The sequence below is a fragment of the Triturus cristatus genome, chromosome 3_1, assembly GCF_964204655.1.
Source record: "Triturus cristatus chromosome 3_1, aTriCri1.1, whole genome shotgun sequence".
Classification (NCBI taxonomy): Eukaryota; Metazoa; Chordata; class Amphibia; order Caudata; family Salamandridae; genus Triturus; species Triturus cristatus.
This window is the reverse complement of record NC_140583.1, coordinates 251,535,929-251,549,876: the sequence shown is the minus strand read 5'-3', so window position 1 is coordinate 251,549,876 and position 13,948 is coordinate 251,535,929. Positions and strand designations below refer to the sequence as shown.

Here is a 13,948-nt window from a genome sequence, read left to right as displayed (position 1 = left end):
TGGCCTAGGTCACAGCCAGACAAACAGTGTGTCCCCACACAGGAAAGACTTGCCAGCAAATGGCGGACGCCTTGCATTAACACATGGGGGTGACGGCATGTTTTTGCACATGACAGCAGCTAATGAACAGCCAACACTGTGAAAGAGTGGCAGCACACACCACCACAGCAGCAGCGCAGACACAGACACTACACCCAATGGGTGCCAGGAGATCAGAAACAAACTCACATCAACAAGCCAAGGGCCATTCAAAGATCTGCAAAAAGTGTGTGCCTAGGAAGCTGGGCTGAGGTGACAGAGGGTGACACACAGAGGGAGGGAGAGGGGGAGAGAGAGGGAGGGAGACACAGGGAGACGGACAGAGGGAGGAGGCTGACACACAGAGGGAGGGAGAGGAGGACAGAGAGGGAGTGAGAAAGGGACACACAGGGAGACCAATTCAGCCTTGGGGGGTGTGGGAATGTCTGCTCGTCAGCAGGTGGACTGCGTGCATGTAGACAAGGGTGGCCAGTGCCTGAACCCCCCCTCTTCTCCATGGCAAAACACAGGGCCATGTCTCAACCTGTGCACGAGCACAACGCCAGCTACCTGCATCATCTAAGTGTGTGGAACACCTCCATGTGCCCACGTACAGTGCAACACGGAAGGCGCCAATGCATGGCTCGCCACACCTGCTCTCTCCACTGCTGACTGCAGTCACAATTGACGCAGCAAGTAAGACTGTGCCACACATAGGTAAAGTCGCAAAAGCTGTGGCCAAGAGACATACCCATGCACAAGTGCACTGTGAGTGGAATGCAAGACATATCCAAATTCCCAGAGGACATGTGCCAACTTAGAAACGAATGAAACATGGATGTTGCATGGAACAAAATTAACATTGTCTCTCTCACACACAGGTCAACGTCGTGGATCACCCCCCAACACTGGGGGGGAAGACTCACAGGACCCGGCTCGGCGGGATGACGGACCCACCAGCAGCGACGACTCTCACCACTCTGTGGACGAACCCGACCCCGACCAACCTGGCCCCTCTGGTGTCCAACCACCTGCAGCACCTGTGTCAGGTACAACTGGGCCAACCACCACCCCCACTCCTGCCACATCCCAGGAGACACCCAGGATCCCTGCCCCACCACCACAATGCAGCCAGGCTGGCCAGGAGGGACACGGTGTACCGGGCACCCAGCAGGAGGCAGGCGACAACGCCAATGCCACCCCTCAGGGGTCCCGGAGACCCGATGTGCCCACAAGGGCAGGCCAGGTGCAAGTGGGCAGGGGTGGTGGGAGTGGAGGACGGCGGAGGCGCGAGCCTGCCCGGTTGGCTGCGGAACCGGTATATTCCCATGTCAGAAACATCCTGGACACATACAGGCAGGACACCACGGGCATGGCCCAGGTTGTGTCCATCCTCGAGGAGATCAAGACCCAGCAGGCCCAGCAACATGCGGAGCAACATGCCTGTCTACTGCGACACCAAGGGCGGATGGAGGACAGACAGGCTGAGCTCGTGACGGTGTTCACGGGAATTCACAGTACACTCCGTCGGATAGCCGACAACATGGGCAACCCTCCCTGTGCCACCAGGCGTAGAACATCACCACCCACAGTAAGGGATGAGGAGGAGGAGGAGACATCCGACGGAGCATCCCAAACATTGTCACGGCCTGCTTCTGAGGGTCCCCGCAGGAGGGCGGGTCGTCCACGGAAAAGACCGTGAGGGTCAGCGCAACAGCACCATCTCCCAGGACACCTGGCCTGGCACCTGGCCCTCTGGACCAACAGCAGCACAGCAGCAAAAGACATTCTCTGCCACATGGACTTGCTGGTCACTGTCTGACCAATGTTGACAAAGACTGTGGCATGGACTCTGAGGATTTCCAATGGCAAGGACACCAACTCCCCCAGTGAACTTTGGATTCCACACACCCGGAAAGCCCCTCATGTCATACCCCACCCCCCCCCCCCACGTACCCCAACCAAAATAAAAAGTTACACCATAAAGAGAAGATGCCTACATTTTGCATTATTACCTTACATGTGTCTTGTAAAGTCTAACCATGCCTGAGTTCTCATTTGACTTCAACCATCCACACCCTGGGGCCTGAGTCTGGCACAGGACACACATGGGTCACATTGTATTAGTCAAGACAGACATGGAGCACCATACACACCCGTGATGGGCCCAACCAGCTGAGGGGGTGGCCGCACAACCGTGCCGACAGACATATTGAGTACAGCGACAGCCATGCGCAGAGGTCAGGGATCATGTGGAGTGTCCTGTGGGGCACCCAGATATGTGTGGACAGGTTGCAGAACCATGTCCTGCAAGCTTGAGTCAGGTGGATGCAGAGCATGGTGGCCTGGCAAACGTTGGATGCATGGGGATGGCACATGTCACAATACCCACACAGTCATGGACATCATGCACAATACACAGTCTAATCCCACACAAACAGCTTGCATCTTGCTACTCTACACATAGACACATAGCCACTATCACGGAAAACCATGCCAGACATGCCGGATGCACCGTGGCAACACACCAGCATTGACTGAGAAGAGGCACCTTGGAGGCATAGGGACACCTTTATTATTCATGTATTCGGGATTGCAGAGGCAACTCGGAGTACACATGAACGGGTCATGTGGAGTAACATGTGGGTCCAACACTGGAACCCCCCTTCTGCAGCACAAATGCGTAATAGCCATGGAACTGGCACACAAGTGTCGGCTAACAGCTAAACACCCCCTGCTGCTCATGGAGAGGCTGCCATACACCATTGATCCTCTGATGTGGAAGTCCCACACCATGTCAAGCCAATGCAAACCGTATGTGTCCGAGGGCAGTGTAACACACATTGATGCCATCATCACAATCCACAATCCCATCACAGATGACTGTCAACAAGTCTGACCATCTATTCAGGTGTACCCAGCTGCATGTCATGTGTCCCATGGTGATGCGACATGTCTGCAGAGGAACCAAACATCGACAGGGGCAGTGTGCACACATCGTAAACAACTGCCACACCCAATACACCCCTGATGCATCTCTTACCCTAAGGAGACTTCCAAACTTGTCCGTGCGTGTAACGCTGAGTCAGCACAATCAATCAATCAATCAATCAATCATGGAACTTATATCGCGCACTACTCACCCGTAAGGGTCTCAAGGCGCTTGGGGAAGGGGGTCTGCTACTGCTCGAACAGCCAGGTCTTGAGCTGTATCCTGAAGGCCAGGTGGTCCTGGGTCATCCGCAGGTGGACGGGTAGGGAGTTCCAAGTCTTAGCTGCCAGGTAGGAGAATGACCTTCCTCCAGCGGTGGCTCTCTGGATGCGAGGGACGACGGCGAGGGCGAGGTTAGCGGAACGTAGCCGGCGGGTGGGCGTGTAGAAGGTGAGGCGGCTGTTGAGGTACCCTGGGCCTAGGTCGTGGAGGGACTTGTGTGCGTGGGTGAGGAGTCTGAACGTGATCCTCTTGTTGACAGGGAGCCAGTGCAGGTCTCTCAGGTGGCACGAGATGTGGCTGCGTCGGGGGACGTCCAGGATGAGTCGGGCGGAGGCGTTCTGGATACGCTGAAGTCTTTTCTGAAGCTTGGCTGTAGTACCGGCGTAGAGGGTGTTTCCGTAGTCTAGTCTGCTGGTGACGAGAGCGTGGGTGACCGTCTTCCTGGTCTCGGTCGGGATCCATCGGAAGATCTTTCGGAGCAAGCGGAGGTTGTGGAAGCAAGCTGAGGAGACGGCGTTGACTTGTCTGGTCATCGATAGGGAGGAATCCAGTATGACGCCCAAGTTGCGTGCGTGGTCCGTCGGTTCAGGTGCGGTGCCTAGTGCCGGGGGCCACCAGGAGTCGTCCCATGCGGAGGGTGATGGTCCCAGAATGAGGACTTCTGTCTTGTCCGTGTTCAGTTTCAGGCGGCTGATGTTCATCCATTCAGCGACGTCTGTCATCCCTTCGTGCAGGCTGGCTTTGGCGGTGTCGGGGTCTCTGGAGAGGGAGAGAATCAGCTGGGTGTCATCGGCGTAGGAAATGATGTTGAGGTTGTGTTGGCGTGCGATGGCAGCGAGGGGTTTCATGTAGATGTTGAAGAGAGTAGGGCTGAGCGACGATCCTTGCGGGACGCCGCAGATGACTTCGGTGGCCTCGGAGCGGAACGGAGGGAGGCGTACTCTCTGTGTTCTGCCGGAGAGGTATGAGATGATCCATTCCAGAGCCTTCCCTTGGATGCCGGTGTCGTTGAGGCGTTGGACTAGTGTGCGGTGGCAGACAGTGTCAAATGCTGCGGAGAGGTCTAGGAGGATGAGTGCCGCTGTTTCGCCGTGACGATGACGTGTCCATGAGGAATAGCAGTGCCACAACAATGCAACCAGCAGACGGCATGCGCAAGTACCTGGGGATGAGAGACACACAAGAAGTCATCCACAAAAGCACAGCCACTTGCATGTGCATGTACTCGACACATGTAAGGATGACAACATGCTAGGTCACAATTATGACTGGGGAAATACACTCATCACTGGCACCATCACTCCAGTGACACATCCACACACACCTCTGACTCACGTGGCATACATGCAGATGGACACACACATCGCAACACATGCCACACGGGGACCAATGCGTGCACACACAGACACTGGTACTCACCACTAAGCAAAGAAGTCGCGTATGAGCCGACTCCGGATGTCCTCTTGCGGAACCACATCCTCCACATCACTAGCCCCATTGCCAAGACCTTGGTCCTCCACGGGTGGATGGTCCTGATCATCTTGATCCAGGATGAGTGGCACAGCTTTCTCAACTGCCATGTTGTGCAGCATGCAGCAGACCATGAAGATTTTGCAGACCTTTGCCGGGGCATATGGGAGGGCGCCGCCGGTCTTGTGGAGGCATCTGAATCGGCTCTTCAGGAGGCCAAATGTCCTCTCTATCACTCGCCTTGTCCGGCCATGGGCGGTGTTGTAGCGGAGCTGGGCCGGCGTGATGGGGTTGCGGAGAGGTGTGATCAGCCATGGCATGTTGGCATAGCCAGCGTCCCCTACATGGAAAGCACATGGACATAAGTAGGACAGGAGAAGCGGTCGTGCTGGAAGTCTACGCAAAATACAGAACAGACAGAGTGTACCCACCAACAACACATGCTCGTTCGTTGCGCAGCTGCGTCATCATTTCAGGCACCCTGCTACGCCTCATGATGTAGGCATCGTGTGCTGATCCTGGAAAACGAGCACAGACATGTGAAATCACCATGTTGGACAGACACACCACAAGGGCATTGATGGAGTGGTAGTGCTTGCGATTCCTGTACGCTACCTCCTGTGCCTGCGGTGGTACCAAAGCCACATGTGTCCCATCTATGGACCCAATGACATGGGGCATCCCTCCCAGGGCATAGAATCCACGCTTGACCCCAGTCAACAGTTCAGGAGTTGGGAAATGGATGAACTCATCCAGGTGAAGCAACATGGCCTCTAAGAAATCATGCAGCACACGGCTGAACATGCTCTGGGACATGCCACCAACATGAGCTATGGTATATTGAAAGGTACCAGTGCCGTAGGATACCTGTGCAGCGGTTGAAGGTGTGGTGCCAGCCTCGCCGTCAACTCCTCAATCAACGGTTGGGGGAAGCGGTAGCACCGGATACAGTCATTCTCCCGCATGTCAGTCAAGTCCGGAATTGCTCGGGGAAGAGGCGGCGCTCTGCAGTAATTTGGAAGTGACAAGGAAGAGTGAGTGCACTACAACAACAATGTATTTGTACTGAGCACATGTTAATCTGTCAATACACATATGCGACATACGGAGTCAGGTATGTGCCACATGCCCTGGACACTTATGGCTGCCAGGTGACACTCCTACCAAGACCCAGCTACACACGGAGATTGTGAACTTCCACATGCCATGGCATGGGATTAGCTGTGTCCCAGTATAAGTGAACAGCCAGACGCAACACAGGAGTGACATACATCAACACATCAGCAGAAGTAGGATGTCGATTTCAGAGACTGGTAGCGGAACACTAGAGCCACAGGTCACATGACATTACACTAGGACAGCCCACACACCTTGCCAATAAGGTGTACATGTAATGACTCACCACACATTCATTGAGAGGATGCAGACATGTCCTTGTTACGCTACTCCGTGTCCCATGCATACATACGCACCTCACATCCGATACCACATGTGGCCTGGTGTGCGTAACAGTGTGCCATGTCCATCTACACACAGACACATGTTGGTTGCTGCAACAGCTGATGCTTTTGAGGGAGCACCAACATCAAGCTAATGGGAACACCCCACACATACATGACATAGACACATCGTGCACCGTGGGTAGTCACATGTCTGGTGTGGTAACCCCTGTAGCGGGCATCAGGGGACACTTGCGTGTGTTGTTGACTGTGCCATGCCAGTGACGCTCATCCCAAGTGTGCAGTACGACGTGCACACATGTCAAAGGAGTTAAGGGCATGCCTGGCACACATTGCACCGTCACACATAACATCTGTACACATCTCATCATACATCTGGTGCCTTCTCGACTCAGGAGTGTGGTGCCACATCACAGCCTTTCACACCTGTGCCCCACACATGTAGTACTGCCCAGACAATGCCTTGATGTCCATCCATGGACAAGTATGTCAGCCCTATTCCTTCCTGTGTGCTGCCTGTCACCACTGTGATGTGTGAAAGGCACAGTACATTCGTTCAGAGGGCCTGTGTATGTTCCCTATCACTATGGGAGTGCTGCCGTATGTGTACCCATAGTGATAGTGAGCGTACGCACGCGTGTACGGTCCGTATCACTATGGGTACGCATACGCGAGAACACCCATAGTGATAGTGAGCGTACAGGCGTGTGTACGGTCCGTACCACTATGGGTACGCATACGCGAGAACACCCATAGTGATAGTGAGCGTACGCACGCGTGTACGGTCCGTACCACTATGGGTACGCATACGCGAGAACACCCATAGTGATAGTGAGCGTACGCACGCGTGTACGGTCCGTACCACTATGGGTACGCATACGCGAGTACACCCATAGTGATAGTGAGCGTACAGGCGTGTGTACGGTCCGTACCACTATGGGTGTTCTCGCGTATGCGTACCCATTGTGATACGGACCGTACACGCGTGCGTACGCTCACTATCACTATGGGTGTTCTCGCGTATGCGTACCCATAGTGATACGGACCGTACACGCGTGCGTACGCTCACTATCACTATGGGTGTTCTCGCGTATGCGTACCCATAGTGGTACGGACCGTACACGCGTGCGTACGCTCACTATCACTATGGGTGTTCTCGCGTATACGTACCCATAGTGGTACGGACCGTACACGCGTGTGTACGCTCACTATCACTATGGGTGTTCTCACGTATGCGTACCCATAGTGGTACGGACCGTACACACGCCTGTACGCTCACTATCACTATGGGTGTACTCGTGTATGCGTGCGTACCCATAGTGGTACGGACCGTACACACGCCTGTACGCTCACTATCACTATGGGTACGCATACGCGAGCACACCCATAGTGATACGGACCGTACACATGTCTGTACGGGCCGTTGCTATGCATTTGGGGTGCCCTAGGGCCCCAGTACGCACCGTACCTGTGTGTGAAACTCCAAATTACATAGGGGACACATGAGGGACAAGTATAAAGGCCTACATGCATGCTGGTTGTCATGGAGACCAAGTTTAAAGTTTGAATTTTTTTCAGCAGGTGCACAGCAGTAGTCAGTTTGAATGAATCTACTTTGTTGCAATGTGGTTCTGGAGTTGACATCATGCTCAAGAAAAAAACACAATAAGAACCCACTGACTGTGCTAGGTTTGAAGGGATTGGAGGAAACATAGGATGCAAATGTGAGTGACCAATCACTCTGTACTCCTGTGCATGAAACAGGCCAGCAAGGCAGATATAAGGCAGCCAGGTCCCATGAGGGAGCACTTGCCTGCACATCTTTGGATTCTACGACCCAGCTGCTGCTACTGATTCCCTGGAACCATGTCAAGATCTGTGGAGAGGGCACAGCCTTTCACCCTGGAGGAGAACCTGGCTTTGCTGGATGTGATCCTCCCACAGTACCCCCTGCTGTATGGGCGACCAGGGTATCAGGTGAGTGCAGAGTCTACTAGCACAGACTGTATCCCTTGTTTGTGACTGTGACTTGTGGAATTGTGTCCAGGTGTGGCACACATGCTATGTACTGTAGGGGGGGTACCAGGGGGGGGAATGCCTGATGTCTCCCAGCCAGTGCATGCTGTGGTGCATGTCTGCCGTCCTCACTTGCATTGTGTTTACTGTGACAATCACTGCATGGTGCATGCCACATTCTGCCTGTCTTGTCCTCCTGGGAATGTAGCCTCTACAGTCCTCATTTTATTATGTCGTCAGCCCAGTGTGACAGGTGACTGTACCCACAGATGTGTGTTAGTTCAGTGTACCTGTGCTGAGAGTGTCCACATGATGTGTTCGTACCCTGGACATTGGTGTGTGTGTGTAAGTCCCCTGTCATGTGGGTGGGTGCATATGTGGAGTGTGGCACCCGGGCTGCATGAGGGATGGATATACCCTGCCCATGTGATGTGAGCAGGGAGCAGTGCTGTGTGTCTGACGTGCAGAGCCAGCCCCACACCTGTGAGCCCCCCCCCGTCTAGTGGCACATGTGCAGAGTGAGGTTTGTCGCTGCATTTGGCAATGGCAGGTGAATGTCCTGTGCCTGTGTGTGTCTGTGTACTCTGCTGCGGTAGCATCAGTGGCCTGTGGCATGTGACTGCTTAGAGGTGCTGCACATTATCCTGGTGTAGCTTGTGATGCACAGTGTGAGCCTGGATCATTGATTGTGTCGTTGCCCTCATTCCACCTGTGTACTTTCAATGGCACGTACTGCTTTTGCCCTTCCCCAGAGGATCATGTCCCTATGACAAAGGTGCAATGCTTTGGATGCATACTATGCCTTGTTGTAAACAGCAAATTTGTTCTAATATGTGTCTCTGTGACATGTGCCAGGTGTATTGATGTAGTGCCACTTGTTCATCCTCACAGGTAGGCGCCTCTGCCAAGAAGCAGATATGGATGAACGCCGTCAGTGCCGTGAGGAGGACGGACGGTCGCAAGCAGCGCCTGGCCCAGGTGAGGAAACGCTGGCAGGATATCCGGTGCTGGACGCGGAGGATCGCACGGGTCCTGCTGGGGGACTCACCTGAGACCCATAAGAACCGCGGGCGCCGCCGTCTGACCCACATCCACAAGCGTGTGCTGGCGGTGGTATTTCCAGACTTGGACAGGCGCTTACAGGAGAAGCAGCAGCAGGAAGGGGGTAGGTACATGTGTGTTTGTTGTCTGTCACCAGCATTTGTAAGTGCACAGTTGCATGGATACACTGCCAGGGTTTAAAGGTGCTGTGCAGATCCAGTTACCCACAGTATAGCGGTGCTCTCCTGCCTCCCTTCCCCTCCTTGCAATGTGTTCCCTGGTCTGTGTGTAGTCACTCCTTCACAAGGTTATGTAGGCTGGCACTTTCTCCACGTGAACTATGCCTGTAGCATCATGTGTGGGTGGTGTGTAACAGGTTTTGGGACCTTGCCTGTGCCCTGTCCAGTTCACTACTTGTGGGTTCCATGTCAGTTGGCACTGATGCTGAGTCCAGACATGGGAGTTAGTCTCTCAAGTGTCATGCCTTACAGCACGCATGTCCTATGTTGTGGCCTGTGACATGATGTGCATGAGTGTGCGATACGCATAGTGCAGGGATGGTGGCGTGTGTTGCAGTCATTCCCATTCAGGACCATGGAGTTGTGTGGCCACTACTGTCCCCTGGGGCATATTTTCCTAGGTGTCATGTGTGTCATCACAAAACGTGGACACTCTCAGTGTCTACAGCATAGTTTGTGCTCTGTGCCATTGTCCCCTGGCACCATGTATACTGACGTAAAATGTAGTACAAGTGTCCACTGTACAGCCTGACCTGATTTTCCTTGTTCATACTCACGGTGGCCAGTGCCTGTGTGTCTTGTTACAATCATCTGATGATGACCATTTGTACATGATTATTTGGACAGGCGCACCTTGGGTATCTTGTGTCCAATCTTGCATTTATCCAGCCCATGTGTATTTCACCCAGACTAAGAGATGTAAGTGCTTCCTGTGTCTCAACAAATTGTCTCATGTAGGGGGTGGTTGGTGCGGGCAAAGCCTACATGTCAAAACCTGATATCACCTTGCTAGGTCTGGCCAGTGTGTGATGTTTGTCTGCACATACACTCAAGGTGCAGTGAGCCAGTCATGGTGGGCATGTTTTCAGTATTACCTATGCAGCATGTGCCTCAAGTTCATGGATATGGTCCCTGCTCATCCCTATTTTCGGCAACGCTGTGTGGTGCAGATGCAGTGCTGGTTTGTCCCCAGGGCCTGGCTCCTCTGTCAAACTCCATTTCATGTCATTTGCTATTGTGTCATGCTCTCCATAGTTTTTCAGTGGCATGGTGGGTCAACCAACTGTGTGTTGCATGCCCTACATCTGTACCTTGTTTTGTAGATGTTACTGATCTTTCTTTTCAGGCTATGCACTGTAACCTATGTAGATTGGACTCATGTGACATATGTATACAGGTGTATGATTAATTGCTGTCTCTTCACCTTGCCCACAGCATCGTCGGGGGACACGGAGGGAGACATGAGCACAGACAGAGCGGAGGGATCGAGCACCAGTGCCAGCGGTGACATCGTGCCTGGCACATCGAGTGGAACTGAGGCGGAGGAGAGTGAGGCCGAGGACCTGTCCACTGGCACGACAGAATATGAAGCTGACGGGTCCGAGGATGATCTCTCCGAGTGGGCGGAGGCTGCACCAGCAGCTGACAGCGGCACAACATCTCTCCCCGCCCCCTCCATTGCCATCAGCCGCCTCCCACTTGCTCGTGTCCCTTCCCAGCGTGCCCAGTCACCACATGTCTCCTTCCTGCCAGGCACAGCACCCCCTGCCCCTGTCTCCACTGCTGCCGCCAATGCCGAGTCTGTGGACATCCAGCGGCAGTTGCAGGTTGGTCAGGCTGCGATGCTTAATGTCCTCCATGGCCATAGCCAAGTGCTGAACAACATGGAGGCATACTTGGAGGGCATTTTCTCATCGCAGGCTGACCAACGCAACTTGCTGAGGTCCATTGACTAGACACTGACTGCAGCAGTGGGTCTCCTGCAGCGCTACGTCCAACCCCCTACCCCTGACCCATCCACACTTCCCACTCCCATGCCTGTCCCACGTACACCCAGACGTCAGCATGCACCCACCACAACAGACACAGGCACCACACCAGCAGGGAAGGTCAAAGGCACACCTCCTGGCACGCACACACAGGGTGAAGTAGGCACACCCACTGGGTCGGGGGGCAAACGTAAGCCACGCAGCCAGAGTGGGAGTCCGCATTCCACCAAATCCACTCCCTCCAAATCCCCTCCCCTCAGCTCTCCTGGCCACATATCCGGCAAAGACTCCTTCATGACCGCTCTGTCCCTGAGCCCCACAGTGACACCACCCCGCAAGCGGTCAAGGGAGTCCCCGGTCAGAGTGGTTGAGTCCCCCCCCTGTCCACACCCTCCCCCAGTGGCTCTGTGACCCATCCCTCCGCCCCCCCCCTCCTTGGGGCCTGTGGTTCCTTCGGGTGCAGGGGAGTCGCTGGAGGACCTTGCTAAGGTGTACAGCGCCATCCTGGCCTCCGCCTTTGGCCCTGCCCCACCCCCTGTGGTGGAGTCCTCCATCCCTGCACCCACGACGCCTACCCTTCGCCCTCATGTCCCTGCGGTGCCTGGTCCTTCCCCCCCACATGATGCCCTCCCCGCTCTGGAAGACGAAGGAGTCTGACTGTGCAGGCAAGCTAGGGGACACGCGTCCCACTGTGTCCCCCACCTGGATTTGAATTTTGGATTGCCCTATGGGCATTGTACATTTTGAACTTTCAAGGGACAAACAGATTTTTGGATGCTGATTAAAGCAATTTATTTTTCCTTAGTACACTACTGTCTGACTGGTATTGCTGTTGGTCGACCTGCCCCATTATTTTGGGTGGTGATTATGTGTTGGGTGTGTGGGAATTGTCGTCTTGTTCTGGTCATAGGGTGGATCCTGGTATCTGTGTGCCATCACAAGCTGTTGGCTACATAACTTTGTTCATGTAAGCAGTTACTGCATGGTGACATCGTCCCAAGGTGTGTTCCTTCCTCTGTGTAACCTGACTTCTTCCCTGCAGGGTCTTTCCAATATGTGGTGCTGAGCTGTGTCTACATTGGCTGGGTGTGTGACAGACTCGTTAGACTTGGGCCATGCATGCTGAGCGATGTCTCCACCTGCATCATTCGTGGCGTCCTAGGTGGTCACTGTACTTGTGTATGTAGACTGTTGCCATGACTTCATGTGTACATGTTTTCTTTTTGGCGCTATGCATGTGTATACTCCCAGCCTCGCACACATGTGGTACATGTACTGCAGGATATTTGTGCACATGACTGACATTTGTGGGCATTGGATCTGTGGGTACTCCACCCTTTTCTTTGCAGGGGCACTGCTGTGAGTGTTAGGCACCCACCCCTCCTGTGTCTGGGCACTGCTGGGAGGACTCTGCACCCACCCCTCCTGTGTCTGGGCACTGCTGGGGGGACTCTGCACACACCCCTCCTGTGTCTGGGCACTGCTGGGAGGACTCTGCACACACCCCTCTTGTGACTGGGCACTGCTGGGAGGACTCTGCACACACCACTCTTGTGACTGGGCACTGCTGGGGGGACTCTGCACACACCCCTCCTGTGTCTGGGCACTGCTGGGAGGACTCTGCACACACCGCTCCTGTGTCTGGGCACTGCTGGGAGGACTCTGCACACACCCCTCCTGTGTCTGGGCACTGCTGGGAGAACTCTGCACACACCACTCTTGTGACTGGGCACTGCTGGGGGGACTCTGCACACACCCCTCCTGTGTCTGGGCACTGCTGGGAGGACTCTGCACCCACCCCTCCTGTCTCTGGGCACTGCTGGGAGTGATAGGCACCCACCCCTCCTGTCTCTGGGCACTGCTGGGAGGACTCTGCACACACCACTCTTGTGACTGGGCACTGCTGGGAGGACTCTGCACCCACCCCTCCTGTGTCTGGGCACTGCTGGGAGTGTTAGGCACCCACCCCTCCTGTGTCTGGGGACTGCTGGGAGGACTCTGCACCCACCCCTCTTGTGACTGGGCACTGCTGGGAGAATGCTGCACACACCACTCTTGTGACTGGGCACTGCTGGGGGGACTCTGCACACACCCCTCCTGTGTCTGGGCACTGCTGGGAGGACTCTGCACACACCCCTCCTGTGTCTGGGCACTGCTGGGAGGACTCTGCACACACCACTCTTGTGACTGGGCACTGCTGGGGGGACTCTGCACACACCCTTCCTGTGTCTGGGCACTGCTGGGAGGACTCTGCACACACCCCTCCTGTGTCTGGGCACTACTGGGAGGACTCTGCACCCACCCCTCCTGTGTCTGGGCACTGCTGGGAGGACTCTGCACACACCACTCTTGTGACTGGGCACTGCTGGGGGGACTCTGCACACACCCCTCCTGTGTCTGTGCACTGCTGGGAGGACTCTGCACACACCCCTCCTGTGTCTGGGCACTGCTGGGAGGACTCTGCACCCACCCCTCCTGTGTCTGGGCACTGCTGGGAGGACTCTGCACACACCCCTCCTGTGTCTGGGCACTGCTGGGAGGACTCTGCACACACCCCTCTTGTGACTGGGCACTGCTGGGAGGACTCTGCACACACCACTCTTGTGACTGGGCACTGCTGGGGGGACTCTGCACACACCCCTCCTGTGTCTGGACACTGCTGGGAGGACTCTGCACCCACCCCTCTTGTCACTGGGCACTGCTGGGAGGACTCTGCACACA

At 55.0% G+C, this 13,948-nt stretch overlaps 1 protein-coding gene across 1 annotated transcript in view; it reads right to left on the bottom strand.

Moving 5' to 3' along the window:
- Positions 1-13,948, bottom strand: part of LOC146860047 (uncharacterized) — a 373,732-nt gene that overhangs the window by 284,912 nt on the left and 74,872 nt on the right. The gene's annotated exons all lie outside the window — the stretch shown is intronic.